Genomic DNA, 17,003 nt, shown 5'->3' on the forward strand with positions numbered 1-17,003 from the left:
TAAAGCATGTGTAATAGTTATTGATGCAGTAAATGTTTATATATTACTAGAGGCCCGTTGCACAAAATTCGTTTACAGAGGGGGGCATGTCCATCAGCCGAGCCTGTACCCTCTCCAATCTGGGACCCTTCAAGGGATGTCCGACTGCCCTCTCACAATCCAGGACTGTTGGCTCCCAACTGCTCGCCTGCCTGCCTTCCTGATTGCCCCTAACCGCTTCTGCCTGCCAGCCTGATCACCCCTAACCATGCTGCAGACAGCCTGATTGATGCCTAACTGCTCCCTGCCAGCCTCTTTGCCCCCAACTTCCCTCCTCTGCCGGCCTGGTCACCCCTAACTGCCCTCCCCTGCAGGGTTGATCGCCTCCAACTTCCCTTCCTTGCAGGCCTGGGTCCCTCTCAACTGCCCTCCCTTGCAGGCCTGGTCCCTCCCAACTGCCCTCCCCTGCTGGCCATCTTGTGGTGGCAATCTTGTGTCCACATGGGGGCAGGATCTTTGACCACATGGGGGCATCCATATTGTGTGTTGGAGTGATGGTCAATATGCATATTACTCTTTTAATAGATAGGATAAAGGCCTGGTGCAGGGGTGGGGGCCAGCTGGTTTGCCCTGAAGGGTGTCCTGGATCAGGATGGGAGTTCCCTTGGGGCGTGGGGCGGCCTGAGAAAGGGGCCTGTGGTGGTTCGCAGGCCAGCCACGCCCCCTGGCGACCCAAGAGGAGGCCCTGGTATCTGGAATTTATTTACCTTCTACAATTGAAACTTTGTAGCCTGGAGTGGAGCCAAACCTACTGCTTGCTCTGTGGCAGGCAGCCATTTCTGTTGGGGTTAATTCACCTTCTATAATTGAAACTTTGTAGCCTTAAGTGGAGGCCTGGGCCTGGCCAGGGTGTGTGGAAAGCTTTGCTTTCTCCATTGCTGGGGGCAACCCTGGCCTGCTCTCTCCAGCTCCGTGGCTGCCGCCATTTCTGTTAAGATTTGTTTACCTTATATAATTGAAACTTTGTAGCTTGAGTGGAGGCTTAGGCCTAGCAAGAGCAGGCGGAAAGCTTGGCTTCCTCCGTTGCCTGGGAAGCCTTGCTCTCTGTGGCTGTAGCCATCTTGGTTGGGTTTATTTGCATACTCGCCCTGATTGGCTGGTGGGTGTGGCTGGTGGGTGTGGCTTAGGCATAGAAAAGGTGTGGTCAATTTGTATATTACCCTTTTATTAGGAAGGATTATAGCTGTTATTGAGATTGTTTTTTGGATTTACTTTCTGTCATTACTTTTAGATATTTTCATAGAGCCTGAAATTTCTGTGATATATCATATTCCAAATTATACCCTTGGTTCATCAACTAAAATATTCCAAAATTTCAATCCCCGTCTGCATTGCTTTTAGAAGAAGCACAGGTAGTCCTTTTACATCCATGTGCCCAGACTGTCAGATCAGAGTAATTTGCATGTAAGATATCTGATCTTATTATGCAAGTTGAGCCTTCAAAACTTCTCAGTCATGCCCCGTAGTATTTCTAATTACTGTAAAGGACTATCAGATAGTGCCATACTATTCCCTGAATACAATTTAATATATTTCCTTTAACATTATAAGTTGTCTTATAATAAAGTTTAACTTCATGAAAAAAGTGGATAATTCAAATGGGAATTCAGTAAGGATTAGGAAATACTAAGAGAGAGATGGAGAAATGGAGAATTGATATTCAGTGGGTATAAAGTTTTAGTTTTGCACGATATTAAAGTTCTAGAGAGGTGTTGCACAATAATGTGCATATAATTAATAATGCACTGTACACTTAAAATGGTTAAGGTGGTAAATTTTATGCTCTGTATTTTTTCACTGCAAAAAAAACACATGCATTTTGGTCAAAGGATATCCAATTATACCGAAAGGAGAATATTGCTGTACATATTACAGATTGGAAATGTGATTTATTTAATAATTGACCAAATGATTTTGGAATGCAGATTGTGAAATAGAAATATCTCTAAAGGAACTGTAGATTTTTATTGTGTAAGTCTCTATAACCTATATTTCATCTCCTCTGCAATTGCATGCATAGTGGACAGCAAAGAGAATACATAAGCATGTTCTTGCATCAGGACATTTACTAGTAAAAACGGAGTTATTTTTTCATCTCGGTAACTCACTTCACGTGGATCTTCAGAAGATTCAAATGGTTGTACTTTACCTAGATGCCAAATTAAGGGTTTGAGAAAAAAAAATATTATGTGTGGCCAAATACTAGTAGCTCTTACTATTCCCTCATCAAAATTCAGGGATTCTATCTTGTTTATGTCAATCATTCAAACCAGAGATGTGTGAAAGCATGTGTAATGCGAGCATGTTCCCTCCTCTGTGGCTTATTTAGATGTGCTTAGAGGAATCTGAGAGGTGTTACATTCCAGAGCATCTTTAGGAAACTCTGGAGCTATCTAACCCAAGTCGGTTTGGAAAGCGCATGCCCTCACCCCTCTATAATTCCTCTCTCTTTTTGAGGTCTCTGTGCCCCTCGTTGGCATGCTCATTAATCCGGCAGGAACGCGACTTTCCCGTGCAGTCATGTAGTGATTCACTTGAGGAGTCTGGTTCATAGTGCACAGTCAAGAGTTAGATTTCAAGTCAGTACAGAAAGAATTTCATAATAACAAGTGCTTTTCAGCCATGAATGAAAAGTTACTGCAAAGGATACTGTGAAATGGTCTTTCAGCAGTCCGAGTAAGATGCAAAGAAATCTCCCAGGAAAGGTGAACTGTTTGTAGAGACATTTCTCTTATCTTGCAAACCATATTTTACAACTGGGTAGTTTTCCTCCAGTGAGAGTGAGGTTTTTCTCACAGGAGGTTGATGACCTCCTTTAAAGAAAAATCAGAGAGAAAAAAAAAACCAAAAAACAGAGCTATAACAATCCAGAAAAAGGTACACACACTTAAAGCGGCACAATTTGGTTTTCTTCACACACACACACACACACACACACACACACACACACACACACACACACACAAACACAAATGAGGTAAATTACTATTGACATTTCAAACACTATATAATTATGTGCATTCTAAACAAGTTAAACAACTCTTAATCTCTCATCTTTTCATTCAGTCTTTGACCTATCACCTCTTCATTCTTTAATCTGTCACCAACATCATTTACTTGTGATTTTGGGGGCAACTGCACAGAATCTCAACTTGTTAAACAAATATTTGCTTTTGTACTTCTTGAGTGAGTATTAATTCGTACATCCCATTTAGCTGCCTAGAAATAAGTTAATGATTTTAAAACACATTTTCAATACTAAATGCCAGAAATTGTGCACACAATAGGAGACTCACCCATCTGCCACAGCTGGGGGAAATGCAGTCGTACACATTGTCATTATAAACCGGTGTCCTGTCATTCAACACAGGCGCCCAGAGGTTTCTCACATGTAATAAAGTGGTATAATGATTTATTAACCCATGTGAAGAAGGCAGTTATAGTTTCATGCTGTCCACATTTCCAACAGCACAAAATCCTCTAATTTCCCACTGTGGATTTATGTACAATGATGCCACTTTTTGGCTGTAACTATGTATATACAAGCCTCATCAGAATACTGATCTCAATAAGCATTACTTTTATTTTCCTGCATCCAAACAGGTTGGCCTCTTCAGCAGGCTCTTTTCTTCCTCTTGTCAAGCTTTCCCTGAGCATCTGTCATTATTTCAACATCTGGAGGGGGAGATAAGCTGCTCCAATTGGAACATTGCAGTCAGCAACTTTCTCCAGGAAACTAAATTTGTCACTTCTGCAAAGCATCCGTCTTCTGCCAGCTTTTGACGTCCTATCCTCAGGCCAAACTCGAAAATCAGGCCTCCCAGTTTGTAAGGCTGCTGTGCTAGGGACTAATTCAGCGGTAGAGAAAAGGATGACAAAGGGTGGAAAGATCATGATTAACTCGAATTAATTTCTGGAACAGCAGGAAACCCATCTGAATATGATATAAAGATTTAATCTTAACCTGATGTCTCTCCAGCCATTACACATGACTTCCTTCTTAAAGAAATATTGAATTCTACACTGCCTTTTTGTCTGACAATAGCTTGTACAGTTACTGTGCTGCTTTGATGGAGAGAGAGATCATCTTCTCTGATTAACCAGAAAATTAACAACTGTTAATTTGAAGTGTGATATGAAATACATTCTCAAGTCACCCATCCTGATTCTCATCATTCAATTAAAGTGACAGCAGATCTGCACAAATGTAAAATTATTTTTTAAAGGAAAATCTGATCAGATTCTTTCTCTGATTAGAACTGTTCACTGGTTTCCTTTTTCCAAAGAATATCTTTTTTTTTTTTAATATGTTTTTACTGATTTCAGAGAGAGGAAGGGAGAGGGAGAGAGAGGTAGAAACATTAATGATGAGAGAGAATCATCAATCAGCTGCCTCCTGCATGCCCCCTACTGGGGATCAAGACCACAACCCAGACATGTGCACTGACCAGGAATTGAACTGTGACCATTTGGTTCATGATTCAGTGCTCAACCACTAAGCCACACTGGCCAGGGCTCCAGGGAATATCTTGATGTTTTATGAGTCAGTCTGGCCAGTTCATATACAGGGTGAGGCAATAATAGGTTCTGAGCACAGGGAACAGAGTTTATTCTTGTATTATTATTCCTTAATTATTGTATTATTTTCCATACGAGCAACTGTAAACCTACTTTTGTCTCACCCTGTATATGGGGACAATATTTCATGACTATACTTCTACAGTAGAACTTGATCAAAATTCTTTATCAATTCTGAGCACAGGGAATATTCAGAAAACACTGTACAATGCTACATTGAAAAAGACAAATAAAATACATAACACACTATATTATTTTTCCATTGCTGCAAATTTGCTGGATTAAACCAACACAAATTTATACCTTACGGTTCTATAAGTCTGAGGCCGGATACCAAAGTCATCAATCTAAAATCAAGGTGTGAGCAAGCTAAGTTTTATCTTGGAGGCTCTAGGGGAGGATCTGTTTCCTGCTTATTGGGTTGTTGGCATCATTCAGTTCCTTGGGGTTGTAGGAACCAGGTTCCTGCTTTTCTTTCTGCTCAGAAGATGAAGGCTGTTTGTCGCTTTCCTTGGCTGATGGCCCTTTCCTCCATCTTCAAAGCCACCAAAGGCGAGTCTAGTCTTTCTCAGACCATTTCTCTCTTCTTCCATCATTTTTTAAGTTTAAGAATTCATATGATTAGGATAAATTTCCGTCTCAAGATCTATAACCTTAATCTCATCTGAAAAAGCTATTTTGCCACAAAAGGTACTATACCTACATGTACTGGGGATTAGGATGTGGCCACACTTGGGGGACCATTAGTCTGACTATAATGCATATCCTGTTAAGAATCACCTCTCTTAAGTCCACTTACTATGTATTATACATTTCATCATAGACTAATGAAAGAAAAACAGCCTGATTTAAGTATCCCAGGTGCCTAGGAATATTTCACCATGACTAGAGAGAGTTTTTGTCTTTCAACTTCATTAATACCTCATAATTATTAAGTGACAGTACATCGATCATATGCCAACCAATGAAAATTAAATTAATTTTATTACTTATCAATGTAATATATAGAGAACTATTTATTATGATATACATAATCTTATTAAAGGGAATTTCAAACACAAGGCTTCAGAATGGTCAGAATGATCACCCTTAATCACTATTTTCTGTGGATATAAACTGAATAAAGTCGTATAGTGAGCAACATGGAATGTTTATCCTTACTGCTCAGTAAGGAGCTGAGACACACAGCTATACTCACCAGAGTTATATACAGAGTGGCCCAGCAGTCCTACATGCTTTGGATAAATTATCCAGTTAACTCTCTACCTTTGTTTTTGTTTTTGTTTTTGGTGTGTTTTTTTTCTGCTAATAAATGCCGAATACTAAAAAATAGTGAGTGTATATCAGTTCATATTTTGCTAAGAGAGCACTACCCTGTGAAGCTGTCCAGCCACCTACCCTACATAGAGAGACTATAGTGACAAGCCCTTCTTGAACTTTCATCCATGTGTATGTATCATTTTATAGCTCCCAATATCTTTTTCATAGTGCGCCTTTAAGAATATCTTGGCACTTATCTACAATGTTATCCCATGAAATTTTAAAAAGTTAAATTCTGGAAATTACCTGATGAAAGGCTTTTATTTTCTTATTTTGGACTGTATTTATAGGACTAATCCTTCTCAAAAATTATCTGTGTCAATGGGCTGAAGATTGTCCAAGGAAGTTAGGAACACATATCTACTGAATGTGGCCGTTATGACATTAACAAGATCCTAATTTTTACAATCATGCCCTATCTAGCATGACTATTGTAGATTATTCAGAAAGTTATAAGTCTTTAGCATATTGAAATCATGATGTACACTGGCCATCGCTTAAGGGGGAGGGGGCACACATACAACTGTCAGGCAGAGATATTAAATTTGTAGAAGAGCTCCTTTTGGGGAACCACAGGTGAGAGTAGAAAATGAAATAAAATACTAGTTACATAAAGGGAATGCCAATAGTGGTTCATGACTTCCTGTGGAAAACAACCTTTAGCCACTACTCAAATCATTCTCTTCCTCTTTCCTGCCCTTTAAACCAGCCAAGAGGATAGGTAAAGGATCTTTGGAACTGAGAGCAAGTTTCACTAATGAGTCTCCTGATGCTGTCTCAGTGCTGGGCAGGGCAGAATCGCATCAATAAAACATTAAGAGAAAGCGCTCAGAGCCCTTAAGGTAGCAGCCAATTCTCATTCCAGGGACTCGCATTTTGTGTCAATTAAAGAATAAACTTCAAGAGATGAAATTGACTTTGCTCAGGCTTGTAGGACACCTCGGGCAAACATTAGCACAACAATCGCCATCTCATTCTTTGCACCTCCCAGGTCCCCTGAAAGGACTCGCTCTCATCTCTCATCTCTCTTTCTCATCGGTATACTGTTGTTCTAATTTACTCACCAAGATTTGCATCCCAGTCCCAGTTCAGCTTGTTGGACACTGAGATGGAGAAACAGAGAGGAGCCTTTGTCAAACCTGCAGTATTTTCTGTGTTTATAAGTTCACCTCACAACTCATCTTTTTTTTTTCTTCCATTGGGAGAATTTCAAGGCAACTCTGCGAGGTGAGATAAGGATTTGCTTATTTATAAAACTAATGCTCCCATAAATATATTTGAATTCTGGGTGCCTTCAGAGGCATCTCTTTCTCCTTGGTGCTTGAATTTTAGAGAAAGCAAGAGTGAAAGAAATGGCATTAACACTAACTCACTCTGTGTCTTTATTTGTTATCACAGCCAATTATTTCCGAATGTAAATATTAGGATGAAATGTAGAATGAACATTGGTAAATCTCTGGGTGTCTTATCACACCTACATCAACAAAAGTGATTTTGTTTAAAGGATCTCTTCTCTTGATGAAAATTTAGAATCATAAAATCCTGTGGTTTTACATCTCGAAACCTTATTCGCATCATTTGCATAAACTGCCATGTTGATATCTTTCAAGAATAAACAAATCTGCATTTTCTCCTATTACTTGCCTCATCAGAAAAAAAAAAGAAAAAAGCTTTGAATATTCAGGAAAGTATAATTTGTCTTTGCTGTCGCATTAGTTTAGGGTGTGATTTACCTGTCGTTGTTAAGATGTCTAAGGATACCCTGATTAAGTGAGCATGAACGTGATAGACCAGCAAACATTTTCATCTCACGAACAGAACACACGTGTGGAAGGTTGGGAAGCACCGCGCTCCCATGCACCCTGCAGTGGAGCAAATCCAGATACTGTCCGTGCTCAGATTCAACCTCAGCCCTCGTCCCCGGAGACGAGGCACTGCCCGCAGCAACCTCTCATTAGCAATAGGTCTGTTACCTCTGACATCTCCCAAGGTCCTGTCACCATCGGCAAGAACCCGCCGTGGCCACACGTGCCCCCTCTCCCTCCTGCCCAATTGCTCCAGTTACAAAACAATTTGAAACCTGGGAGAATTAGAGCAAGAAACAGTGTCTTTGTCATCACTTCAACTGTAGCACATTCACCTGTGCACTGAGTACGGCCAGGGACTTACCTGATCTGAAGAGGCCTTTGGGGACAGAGTCGGGTTTCAGAAACATGTTTCCGAATGTTCAATTTAGAATCTCTTCTAATACACTTGTATGCATGTTTGAAATTTCAAAGAAAAGGAATAGATTTTGTTGTTGTTAGTGAATTAGCGACATGAACAGATTGTACATGGGCGATAATGAAGAAAGGTAATCCATTTCAAACCAAAAATAGTTGTTAACAAATCAGAAGTTAATGCCTCTTCAGCCTCTGTATAATAGAATATGAGGAATCATTCCCTTCAGCATCTCCCTTAGATAGGAAGATGGGTTCAGAGGAGGTATGTCCCAGGTCATGCTTTCAAAGAATGTGTTTATTCCTTACCCACCTCTCTGGGCCTTGCATATATCATGACACCAGTACATCAGGAACCAGAGATATCTGAGTACCTGCACTGAGCTTTGCTGGGAATTTGGCTCTGAACTAAGCAGAAACAATCCTTGTGTTCACAGTATCTTTAATCTAATGGGAGGAGAGAGAAAGTAAAGAAATATTTATGAGTAAATATATGATTATAAATTATAATCGTGGTATGTTCTTTATGGAAATAACTAGAGGCCCGGTGCATGAAATTCGTGCACGGGGCCAGGGGGTGTCCCTCAGCCCAGCTTGCACCCTCTCCAATCTGGGACCCCTCGAGGGATGTCCGACTGCCCGTTTATGCCCAATCCTGGTAGGATCCCTCTCACAATCCAGGACTGCCTGCCTTCCTGATTTCCCCTAACTGCTTCTGCCTGTCAGCCTGATCACCCCCTAATTTCTCCCCTGCCAGCCTGATTGATGCCTAACTGCTCTCCTGCCAGCCTGATTGCCCCTAACTGCCCTCCCCTCCAGGCCTGGTCACCCCTAACTGCCCTCCTCTGCCAGCCTCATCACCCCTAACTACGCTCCCCTGCAGGCCTGGATCCCCCCCATCTGCCCTTCCCTGCAGGCTCGGTCTCCCCCAACTTCCCTCCTCTGCCAGCCTGGTCACCCCTAACTGGCCTCCTCTGCCAGCCTCATCACCCCTAACTGCGCTCCCCTGCAGGCCTGGATCCCCCCCCATCTGCCCTTCCCTGCAGGCTCGGTCTCCCCCAACTTCCCTCCTCTGCCGGCCTGGTCAACCCCAACTGCCCTCCCTTGCAGGCCTGGTCCCTCCCAACTGCCCTCCCCTGCTGGCCATCTTGTGGCGGCCATCTTATGTCCACATGGGGGCAGCCATCTTGTGTGTTGGAATGACAGTCAATTTGCATATTACTCTTTTATTAGATAGGAGGATAGAAGCCTGGTGCATGGGTGGGGGCTAGCTGGTTTGCCCTGAAGGGTGTCCCGGATCAGGGTGGGGGTTCCCTTGGGGCGTAGGGCAGCCTGGATGAGGGGACTGTGGTGATTTTCAGGCCAGTCACTCCCCCCAGCAACCCAAGCAGAGTCCCTGGTATCTGGGATTTATTTATCTTCTATAATTGAAACTTTGTAGCCTTGAGCAGAGGCCTGGGCTGGCCAGGGTGTGCAGGAAGCTTGGCTTCCTCCATTGCCAGGGAAACCCAAGCCTCCTGTTTGCTCCATGGCTGCAGCCATTTTGGTTGAGTTAATTTGCATGCTTGCTCCTGATTGGCTGGTGGGTGTGGCTTGTGGGTGCAGTGGAGGTAAGGTCAATTTGCATATTACTCTTTTATTAGATAGAATTCCATGTTGAAATGAAATAAGAGGGGAGTTGTTGGAGCACATTCAAAGGTCAAAAGAAAGTTTATTTTTAGGAATTACCTAAACCCTAAAAGTTAAAGCAAAACTGTCCAGACCAAAAATGTAATATAAAAGGGGGATGATGTGAGGGGGGAGGGGGGTCCTAGCAGAAAGAGCAGCCAAGGTAAAGACTTGCATATGGGCCCTAGCTGGTCTGGCTCAGTGGTCAGAGCATCGGCCAATGGACTGAAGAGCCGTAGGTTTGATTCTGGTCAAGGGCACATACCTCGGTTGCAGGCTCCTTCCCTGGCTCCAGTCAGGGTGCATGTGGTAGGCAAACAATCGATGTTTCTCACATCAAGATTTCTCTCTGTCTCTCCCCCTGATTTTCCATTGATTTTTAGTGGAACTCTCTTTAAAAATCAATGGGAAAAATACCCTCTTGTGAGGATTAACAACAAAAGACTTGCAGATGGTAAGGAGAGCAGTGTAACAGGAATTTTAAGAAGGCCAACATACCTTGAGAGTTTCGCAAGACATGGGAAATATTAGAATATATTGGTGACGCCTTTGCCGGTTTGGCTCATTGGATAGAGCGTTAGCCTGCAGACTGAAGGGTATTGCATTCGATTCCAGTCAATCGCACATGCCTGGGTTGTGGGCTCGATCTCCAGTAGGGGGAGTGCAGGAGGCAGCCGATCAATGATACTCTCTCATCATTGATGTTTCTATCTCTCTCTCCCTCTCCCTTCCTCTCTGAAATCAATAAAAATATATGTTTAAAAAAAAGAAAATAAAAGAATATATTGGTGTCTAGAGCAAAACCAATCTGTGGGAGACCTTACTTTAAACAGTGGTCCTCTCATTCCAATTCTGTCACTATGGTTTTGTTAATTCATAAACTCATTCTCCATTTTTATGCAACATGACATAGAAGAAAAAAAAAAAAAAGGAACTTGGAGCGGCTTTACACTTCCATGCGTTCTACAACTAAATTTGGTGCTCTACTTGAAAACTTCCATTTTGATTGTGTAATCAAAATGTGACTGGCAGTTAAGTAGAGTTAAGCAAATTAAACTACATGACAGGAAAACATCCAACATATAATCCCCTATCATCAAACAGTTTGCAGTGAGCATGTATTTTGCAGGTTTCACTATCTCAATCTGTATTTGCCCTCAAACCTTCCTCAGGCTCTCTCCACATTGTCAAATGAGGAGTTGAGCGATTACCACAGGAAGGGTATCGATGGAGACAGCTCAGGTTAAATGAGTCCCCTTCTCCTAGATTCTGCTGTCTAAGAGACTCACGTCTCCTCTTCAATTTGCTTGCATAAACAGAGCCTTAGGGCGACTGCAAGACTAGGTGATACTCCAAACGTGCCTCAAATAATATTACAGAATTTGAGGTCTTGTCTACAAAGCATATTTGACCCAGAACATTTCCCTGCTGAAAGAGAGGGTGGCAAGATTCTGCTCCAACTTTGTTTTGCTATATTTAAGGAAACTGAGGCCCAAGGATGTTGGCTCATTAGTGCTATTGCATGGTGCCACAGAGACAGTCTCTGGTGGTAACAGAGATCAAATGCACATAATCCTGGTTCTCACTCTTCCCTGGGCTTCCATATCTTGTCATTGGGACTCACGCATCCCAACAACCATTTAGAAAGCAAGCAACATTTATCAGCCTATGTAGGACTCTTGGAAGGCTAATCACAGCTTACTCTGTGGTAGAGATTACACTCAGAGATTTACGGGTAATACTTCTACTTGCCACACCATGCCTAGGAAGAAGTGATTATTAACCCTATTCAACATACATATTAAAGCTACTGGGGACTACTTTGTATTCATTTTTAAACAAAATAGGAGTAGCCATCAGCAGAAGTTGTTCAAGTCCAAGTAATGGTTATTTCTAGTAATTTCAGTATTTTAGTCTTAATTTTAGGTACAATAAAAGCCATGACTGCCATTGAAGGACCTCATATACACCAAACATTTTAAGAGGTAATTTATATATGACTTTAATTATTTGTGTTATTCATTTAATCAACATATACTTATTAAGCGCCACTCAGGCTTTGATTTAGGAAGTTGAGAGAATGCAGTGAACACAAGTAACGTCCCTATTTTGTGGCGCTTATATTCCAGTGAGTCCTAGTATTAACAGAGATAGGTATTATTAAATCCCTCCCTTTCCACCTTCTTTCCTATCCTATAGTCTACACAAACATAATTTGCCTTGCACAAAAGTATAAGTTAAAAACAAGCAAACTTTTGTTGCCGGGCTGATATAGTTCAGTGGTTGAGCATCATTCTATGCACTAATCAGTGGCTGGTTTGATTCCCAGTCAGAGCACATGCCCAGGATGCAGGCTCCATCCTCAGTAGGGGGCATATAGGAGGCAGCCAAAGGATGTTTTTCATCAATGTTTCTATCTCTCTTCCTCTCTCTCTCAAAAAAAATTCAATAAAAATACATTTAAAACCAACCAAACAAAAAAACTTTCTTCCTAGGTACCCCCAAATAAAAATCCAGTTTCTTACATAAGCCATGTATTATTACATACTATGCCTGTTCAGAATAGTTACCGCTCCCAAAATAGAAATCTGGGTTTTGACCTTGTTTTGATTTGGGACTCTACATTGTCAAGGAGGCATGCCGACTTGGACTCTATCTTTGAAGCGTCACCTCCACCATCTGTATTCATTTCAATGCCATGACCTCGATGTGCCTCTGCACGTGGAGATCTTTTCATTCTTAATATCGTCAGGTCACACAGAGTGCTTTTCACCCGGGAAATGCAAGAAGTGCAGAACCAGGAACTTTCTGGGCGGGGGAACAAAGTCCAGAGAAAACCCTTGGTGAGATTGTCAAAGGCAGAAGGTGCAGCGGTGTGAGAAGGTGCCCCATAGTATCCAGAAGGAGAGAGAGTGATTGGCAAGGTCAGGCCATTTGCAGAGATAGCATTTGAGCCTCTTTCGATTGAAACTTAAAGGCTTAGATACGTCAAAGGGCTGTAAGAGAGGGAGCATAAAAGAGTCAAGCGTTTTCTTAGGGGAAACTTGGTAAGAAAAAGAATCACTCATACTGAAGGAATTATATAAATGGAAAGAAACTGGACAAGAAATCTAGGGTATGTAGTACTTAGAAAATATTTTTAAAACATATAATTGTATTGGGTTTACACAAGGATTCGTTATGAGCATGTGCTAGGAGAGACCACATTTTCAAAATAATCGAAGAGAGTATAATCAGCTAATATTAACAATTACATTTTTGTTTTTGTTAATCCTCACCCAAGGACATTTTTCCATTGAGTTTTAGAGAGAGTGGAAGGGAGAGGAGAGACAGAGAGAAACATGAATGTGATAGAGACACATCAACTATTGCCTTCCGCATGTGCTTCAACCAGGGCCAGGGATCGAATCTGCAACTGAGATACGTGCCCTTGACTGGAATCTAACCTGGGACCCTTCAGTCTGAGGGCCGACACTCAATCCACTGAGCCAAACCTGCCAGGGCTTAATTGCTTTTTAATAATTCTCATCAGGCAGTGCCTTTCAATCATGATCATTGAATCAGAATCACCTTAAAAAAAACAAGCAACCTCTCTGGGTACCCAGCCAACATCCGTGAGAGTAGGGCTCAGGGTGGGCTTTTCAGCAAGCTTCCCACAGTGGGAAGCACCTCTTCTGTCTGTGCAGATTCTCTTTGCTTCTTCATGGTCCGACTTGTGCCTGCACTCCCTCTTGGCTGTGTATGTATCCTGCCTGTGGGTGCTTTTCCGTTGTGGACCCCTCACTAGAGATACCCAGACAGATAGGCTGACACCAGACTCTTGTTCATCCATTCTCCACAGAGTTACATGTTTTCTTCTCTGACTGCAAAATCTTCCCAGCCTTTTTTCTCTTTCTTTCAAGAATTCCACCGAGAGTCGCTTTCTCTGGGAGGTCTCTGATGACTATACCAGGAGTTGCGATAGGCAGTCTTTCCAGGTGCCCCAGTGGCTCCTAATGTGATATAGTCATCTGAAAATCTCAACGGTTCTCATTCTGGGTTGCACTAATCCATGGGCCTGTGTGTCTTTCATATATTTGGTAAGTTATTTTGAGGGATCTGTTTGCTTCGATGCAATATGCTAGTAACTTATTGTCCTCTTTGGTGAGGGAGATGAAAAGGAAACAATTATTAGTACAATAAAGGGGAATAATTGCAATGAAAGGGAAAATGTGGGATGTCCTAGGACAATGCCACAGGGTCCCAAATCTATTAGACTTCTCTGATACACAGTCAGGAATGAAGCTGCTTGTCTCCATGGCTCTACGTCCAGCCTTCATTGAGAATTCTTTGACAATGACAAGAAATTCTGCAGCCATTTCTACAGTAATCTCTTCTCCAGTTGAAAAAATTTAACACTCAATAAATTTTATTTATTTATTTGTTAATATATTTTTATTGATTTCAGAGAGGAAGAGAGATAGAAATATCAATGATGAGGGATAATTATTGATGGGCTGCCTCCTGCAGGACCCCTACTGGGGATCAAGCCCACAACCCGGGCATATGCCCTTGACCAGAATTAAACCTGGGACCCTTCAGTTCGCAGGCCAGTGCTCTATCCACTGAACCAAACTGGCTAGGGCTAATAAATTTTATTTTATACTTAACCATTCTCTATATGCTTTCATAAGGATAAGGAAAAAAAACACAAACCAACACAATACCACATTTTCTCTTAGCCTCACATTTATTTGTGTTAAGCTTATCATGATATTTGCTGAAATAGATTGCTCATTTAATTTATAGCAGTCCTTACTATGGATCCTATCACCTAATCTTTACATCATCCTTACACAGTAGGTGCTATTAGTATCGCCACTTAACAGATGAGGAAACTTAATTCCCATTTGTCTATAATCACCAGCAGCCCCTTCATTTCCAACTGCGTTGTCTGACTGTGGAGTGCACACTCTTATCCATTAAGCTGTCTTTCCTGTAGATTTATTTCACCTTGACATCCATTGAGTCTTAGATTCCAGTTTTATTCTAATCTGGTCCTTTCTGGAGCGTCACAGAGCAGAAATTCTAGGATCAGAGTGTCTGGTCTGAATCCTGGGTTCATTACTTATTTGCTAGGCAGCCTTGAGCAACTCACTTCAAGCTTTCTGTGCTGTAGTGCAGTCCTTGGCACAATGGGAAAATTAATAGCACCTCACTGATAGAATTGCATATTAAATGAGTTAATGCATATTAATCAGTCAGAGGAGGGCTTAGCACCCAGTAAGCACTCATTTCTGGTTACTGTCACTGCTCTTTGTGACTATGACAAGGACTGCTACTAAGGGAGCATTGTCACCACCATGGCCAGTCTGTGAGCCCTTAGGACATCAACTGGAAACAGTTTCCCCATGGTTAAAGTGGGCACTCCCTGTTTTCCTTATAAGATTTCTATGAGGATGGAAATAAAAGATAAATGCAATATCATTTCAAGTTTTGTGATCTACACTAACGAAGAACCTAAACTATATCGCTCCATTTTCCACTTTCATTGATATGCATCTCTTTTCTTATTTTGTGATATTCTGAAAGATACTTCCTAAAAATGTGCCATCAGCCTGGCTGGTGTGGTTCAGTGGTTGATCATCGAACCATGAACCAGTAGGTCTTGGTTCAATTCCTTGTCAGGGCACATGCCTCGTTAGTGGGATTGATCCCCAGTGTGGGGTGTGCAGCCTATCAATGATTCTCTCTCATCATTGATATTTCTCTCTTTCCCTCTCTCTGAAATCAATAAAAACATTAATTTTTTTTTACATGCTATCATTCCAAACTTAGAGGGGAAAAGAATCTCAAATAGTCTCATTAATATAGCCATGACAACAAGTTACCTTAAGAAGGGTGCATAAAACAAAACAAAGAAGCAAGAATAATGCCAGATGTCCCCTATGAGTCAGAATATGAAATATAGTGGAACTACTTTTATTTAATGTCTGCTCTCCATCTGCTTATGGAAAACATAGGCTGGACCCTAATTACACACTGGGCCCAATGAGCAAGGGATATAATCTTCATTGCTTGACACATGATCTTCTCTAGGCCAGGTACTTTACCTGTGTTTCCTTTTCCTTACACCTGTGTTCCCTATCACACTGTGAAATCTGATGCATCAATCCCATGTTTACTGCACAAACTCCTAAATGTGCTCTTAAGAACAATGAACAAGCAAGTTCAGTCATCAGTCCAAGAAGAGAATTAATGTTTTAAGAAATGGTCTGGTCGATGGCTAATGAATGGTCCAGAAAGGCAGCTATGAGGAGGATGGTCGAACATTGGTACCTAAACGTTACATAAAATTTGGGGAAATTCTAGAAGGAAAGTAAAATCACTCATCAAATGATCTCTAGGTAGGCACTGCTACATTTTTCAACACTTTATGGATTATTTTTATTAATTTTATTTTTAAACTAGAGGCCCAGTGCACGAAATTCATGCACAGGGGGGGGAGGGGGGTGGGGGGGGTGTTGTCCCTCAGCCCAGCCTGCAGTCTCTCCAATCTAGGACCCCTCAAGGGACCTTCATTTTTTTCTCCAGGAGTGTGGTGGAAAAACCCTAGATCACCTTCTTGGATTCTTATAATCCAGATTACCAAGAACACTGCAAGTGGTGGCCTACAGGGAGCTTAGCCAATGAGTTGTCAGAAAAGGTATTTACTCTCAAACTGGTTTGGCTCAGTGGATAGACCATAGGCCTGCAGACTGAAGGGTCCCAGGTTTGATTCCTGTTAAAGGCATGAACCTTGGTTGGAGGCACATCTCCAGTGGGGAGTGTGTAGGAGGCAGCTAATCAATGTTTCTCTCTCATTGATATTTCCAACTGTCTATCCCTCTCCCCTCTTCTCTGTAAAAATAATCAATAAAATATTTTTTTTAAAAAGGTGTATCCTCTGCAGCTTATGCAGCCCCTGGGTTGTGGCCACTGAGCTAGGGGTGTGTCCCTGCCACTCGGTGGTGGCTGCCAGGGTCTCCGCACACCCCAGAGGCCAGCAGCCCTCCCCCTGAGGAGGGCACTGGGCTGGGGGCTTGGAAATGAACCGCCACTTGGTGCTGGAGCTTGAAAAGCCTCTGGGGTGGGGTGGGGTGGGAACATCCCCGTCTCCAAACCCCCTGAGGCCAGCAGCCAGTCCCACCATGGGCCCGA

The sequence above is a fragment of the Eptesicus fuscus genome, chromosome 21 (genome assembly GCF_027574615.1).
Source record: "Eptesicus fuscus isolate TK198812 chromosome 21, DD_ASM_mEF_20220401, whole genome shotgun sequence".
Taxonomy (NCBI): Eukaryota; Metazoa; Chordata; class Mammalia; order Chiroptera; family Vespertilionidae; genus Eptesicus; species Eptesicus fuscus.